Source organism: Coptis chinensis, chromosome 3, assembly GCF_015680905.1.
Source record: "Coptis chinensis isolate HL-2020 chromosome 3, ASM1568090v1, whole genome shotgun sequence".
NCBI classification, from domain to species: domain Eukaryota; kingdom Viridiplantae; phylum Streptophyta; class Magnoliopsida; order Ranunculales; family Ranunculaceae; genus Coptis; species Coptis chinensis.
The window spans coordinates 75,626,713-75,632,015 of NC_141458.1; the positions used below are offsets into that span (position 1 = coordinate 75,626,713).

A 5,303-nucleotide genomic window follows, 5' to 3' on the forward strand; every position below is an offset into this window, starting at 1 on the left:
CGATGGCGAAAGCCGGATGGCTCCCTCGAGGTGTTTGTAGGATATAGGTTCGCAAGAGGGACCGCAAGAGCAGACAAATGAACAGGCCCTTCACATTCCCTTTTAAGCCTATCAAACTTCGAAGAAGATCCAGAAAAGAAAATGAAAGCTCTCCTTCCAAATCAATCTTCTGTTCTTTCCTCTACTCTGTTGACCAAGTGTTCCGAATGTCACATGCAGTGTTGTAAACTCTAGAAACTCATCAACACCCTTTAGAAAGCGTTCGTCATGGTGATCTAATTCAATCCAACTTCTATCGATTGGAATAGAACCCTCCATGGTGTATCTAGGAATAAATAAAACATACACACAACATTCAAAAATGTTAGACATAATAATATATCACCATGCATATATACCACACTAATCCAATCTTGTTCGTATCTACAATACCAAAATGCCTAGAAGAATGCGTCGTACAAATGAATCTAATGAATGTGCAAATGGCGTCTGATTTCATGAGCGCTATTCTAGCTACAAATTTCAAACTTCCACAAATAAAACTAATCAACTAGAGATTATTTCATGGACATGTCCAGACTAGTAAAACTAATCAGCTAAAGATTAACTCATAGCACATGCCCAGACTCTCGACTAGTCAAACAAATCAAATATTCATAACACCTGTCCAGACTAGTAAAACTAATCAAACTTTAAAAAGTAAGTAAAGTGACTAGTAATGACTAACCACCAATATCTCCAATTCGACCTTCTAAAATCCATAGGCTATCTCACAAATTTATAGACAATAAGAACATCATATCAGAAGTGAATGTATCGACACTTGTCCCTGAAATTACAGTAATCATTTTTAAATTGACACGAGCAGTTCTATACGGGGGATGGTTGGTAGCTCTAATGTTCCAACAACAAGCACTACAAGCAGTTCTATACAGGGAATAAAGGCTGCACTTTGAGGACAATCAAACAATCTGAGGTGTTTGGTCGAGAGATAGATTAGGTCTTGCTTACTGCCCATAACAACAACATCTAATGTTAGATTAAAAACGAAACAAATAAAAAATCAATCTTTAATAGCATAATAAGTCACCTTCAATTTGTAATGGAGGAATCGCGTTCGGAGAAGAGAAACAAAGCTTGTAATCCCTTTCCCACTCAGTGAATCCTAAAAAAATTAAAATTGAAAAATTAGTTCTAATTTTAATTTGTCAAAAAAAATTGGTGCTTGAAATAATTTTTTTGCTCTAATCATTACCTTGTTGAGATGAGAGTAGGGGGGTTGGGTTGGGTTGGCCGGGTTTAAGTGGCAGTGGGAGACGAAGGGTAAGTGGGTCGTATTTTTTTTTCTCCAAACTGGTCTGGCCGCCCAAAATTTTCAGCCCTATCCCCACGGTCAAAACGCGTAGAACAGCCGTTGTAGTTAATAAATCGTACCCGACCGATTTTGGCTGTGGCTGCACCCAGGCTAAATTTCATGACTGTGGGTAAAAATTCCGGAAATCCGTGGGCAAAAGTATATTTTCTTGTAGTCGCGCGTGTAGAGAGGATGCGAAAATTGTCAAAAGGGAGAATAGAATCAAGAAGAAGAATCGAATTGAAGTTTGAAGAATTGTAGAAGTTGAGGGAGAAAAATATAATAGGTTTTTTGAGATTTAATAATTTGATAATTGATAATTGAGTAAATATAATTAAACAAACTAATTCACTATAACAAAAAAACCTTTATGTCACTGTTAAAAACGGTGACAAGTCTTTTGTGACCGTTTTTTTTTTTTTTTTCCCAAAACAGTGACCAAGTGAGAGTCATTTTTTTTCCCAAAACCGTTAAAAATATTTCCTCTAGAGAAGCCTTCCAGCCACATAAAAACCGTGACAAATAGTAGAAAACAGTCACTTAACATCATGGTTTTCGTGACTATTTTGGTTAAACAGTTGCAAGTTGCATTGTAAACCGTCATAAACAAACTGTGATTGACATCTGTTTTCTTAAAACCATCATAAAAAACTCTCCATTGTATAAAAAAAAATTCATTCTACACTGTAATTTCGCACTCATAAGCAGCTATTTACATACACTTCATTTAATTCATTACATTCAAAAAAATATATTTTATAACAACCACTAACTCCACTTAAACTTCTCCATCTCCGTACACAGATGAAAAAAGAAAGAGAAACATTTCAATTTGATTGTGAAAAAAAGACGTGCGAGATATAGCGACATGCATTTCCCCCCGCTCATGATGAATCTTGGTGGTAGTTCGACAAAATTCTTGGCTAAACAAACTCAGTTCGAAAGATTCTTCCCAGCATTGTATAAAAAAAAGATAGTTAATATTCGACCAATATAATATAATTTACTAAAATTAAAATGGTTATGACAATTATTGTATTATACTCGTGCTTACTTAATGGAGTGCGCTATCTATTAAAGAATGTATGTTAAAAGCGTAAAAATAGGTGTGAAACAAAGTTGAAAGTGAGCATATGAAAGTAAAGAGACACAGAGAAAGTTTTGACAGCTTGCGATAGTTTAGTTGTCTAATCCTTATACCTGCATGAAGTTGCATAAGTATTTGACCAATAAGATGGCTTCAAAGTGGGAAACTAATCCACATTTATTGAACTAGCTAGTTGTACTTTGCAACTTGCATAAGAACCACAAGGTAAATGTCTTGATCAATAGAATCCTACACTCTAGGGTCGAATCCTGTTTGAAATATCACATAACTAATTGGAAGCAGGTATGTATATAATTAAATTACAATTCTATTAAATGTTTCTGATTTAATAATATTTACGCTGTAACAAGATGAAGGCCTTCTCCATGACAATTAAAACACAAAATAACAGAACCAACAAAACAATTCATGGGTATGTTCAACATTTGTAAAAAGCATAATACATCTTTCATGTCTAGTACATCGGTGAACATGATAATAGATGGACGACACCTTCACTAAGACAATTACTGCCTGCATGAGAATACTTTGACTTTTTGATAAACTAAAAGAGCATAAAGACAAAATTCTATATCAGATTAATAGATTATGCAATGCCGGTCATAGTTGTAAAATATATTCCGTTTAACCAAACAATTGCAATTAAATAATTTAGTGCAACAGGTCAACTAGATGCTAAAAGTCATACCAGATGTATCTTTTGCCGCTTCGTTTTGTGCTTTCAACATCCGAACAGCAGTGAGATTGAAGAGTAAATTAAGTGTTAAGGCGTCGCACAATTAAACAAAAATATAATCCAGGATAATCTTAAATACACTCTCCATTTCCATTTCTAAGAGGGCATTCTCCGACCCAAAATTTGTTATTACATTTGTGTCCCAACTTAAAACCCGTGTTTTCTAAGAGGGCACTCCCCATAAAAAATAGTTGTAACCTCCTATTGCCCTTAACTAACCAATTTGTACTATGCAACTCTATACATTATCAAAATACACTATCCTTTTCCAATTATCTACATCCAACTCAATTTTCATTTACTTAACTCTCAATATCTCTATATTTTAACTCTCAAATAGAGTATGTATCATTACCCAACTCTCAAATAAACGGTTTATTGCAATACAACTATCCACATCTCAATGTCGAATAAATTGAAGATTATATGATGTTAGAAGAACCAATTGAACATGAAAAAAAATAAATTGGAGATTAATGTAATTGAAACTAAATGGATTACGATAGTTTGAATCTTATATTTCAAAATAAATTTTGTGTAATATTGATGTATGTGCTATTTTGAGGAACGGTAACATATTGCCGTAAATTACCATAAACCACGGTAACGGGTTGCTGAAACATAACCATAAATTACAGTGTCGGGTTACCATTTACCAAGTAAAGATACAACAAATAGACACTGAAAATTCTTAAACCATTCGGTATCTTGTTGCTGTGTTGTCAAATTCCAATATTTAAATGTTTCATCATCTATTTGATAATAATTTGATTAATAAATAGTATATTTTAACTTAATAATATTCCAAATCCAACCCAATTATTAATAGTGTCGAGTTTGTCAAACCCAAACCCAACCCGCCTATATAACGGGTTATCCAACAGGTGACCCACTAAGTTAGCGGGTCAATTTCAAATCAGTTTCGGATCGGATTCACAAATTAGTATTTCATGATTATATATATATATATATATATAATATGTATTAATTTTCAAAAACCATCAATAATTTAATTACATATTAATGAAAATTGAATAATGAAACATATCTTTATCGAATGAATCAATATGACAGCTAATCTTTTTCCTTTTAGTCATTTATTTTAGGTAATTGCGATGATAGATGAGATTTTAGATCAGTTTCGGATCGGATTCACAAACAATTTGTATGTAAAATATTTAGTATTTCACGATTTTATTTATCGAAAAAATATATATAATATCAATTACACATATTAATTCCCAAAAACCATTCATAATTCAATTACATATTAATGAAAATTAAATAGTGAAACATGTATTTATCGAATGAATCAATATGACGGCTAATCTTTTTCTTTTTAGTCTTTTATTTTAGGTTGTTGGGATAGTGAGATTTTAAAAAATAATCCACTTATCTTAAAACAGGTTATTCATGTCACAGGTTGATGACCCGACCCATTAGACCCGATAACTAATCAAGTCTACCAAAGGGTTACTCGGGTTAACATATATGACCCTAACCCAATCCATTTATTTGACGGGTTCGACGGGTTAACCCTTAATTAAATGACCTAAAAGCATTTTTTCCCAACCCAAACCCGCTAATTTCGTGTTGGGTTAGCGAGTCGTGTACAAAACTGTCACCCCTAGTTCTAACTAGACTTTATTTGAATCGATTTAACATTTAAATTTTTACCAACAAATTAAAGTTTGATTAAATGATATAATTTAAACCCATTTTCTATTCCATAATAAAACATTTTGGTTATTATTTATGATTTTAGAATTGGTATGTAGCAACTGTACATATGTTTAGGATTTAGCCAATACATGCAGTTCTAACAATAATAGAACTATATTTCGAAAATAAAAACCCAATACAGTTCTAACTATATTTTGAATCTAGTATCTAACATTTAGTACATTTGGAAGTTAATATTCATTATCTAATCTAACACTTATTTTATTATATATATTTTTTATTATTGTTTTTTTAATTTATAATGGTATCAAAATTTGAGATTCATCGATATTCCCAATTTAGGGTTTAGGGTTAGATATCTCGATATTTCAATATTTCAATTATTTCGATATCTCGACATCCGAAATTGAGTTTTCATTTTG

At 32.3% G+C, this 5,303-nt stretch overlaps 1 long non-coding RNA gene across 1 annotated transcript; it reads right to left on the bottom strand.

Annotated features, from left to right (window-relative positions):
• Positions 1 to 13: 13 nt before the first annotated feature.
• Positions 14 to 1,544, bottom strand: LOC147510835 (uncharacterized). Its single transcript, XR_015219041.1, has 3 exons — positions 1,256 to 1,544; positions 1,091 to 1,165; positions 14 to 325 (listed from the first exon to the last, which is right to left on the bottom strand). It is a non-coding gene; the product is annotated as an uncharacterized LOC147510835 (long non-coding RNA).
• Between the last annotated feature and the right edge of the window lie 3,759 nt (positions 1,545 to 5,303).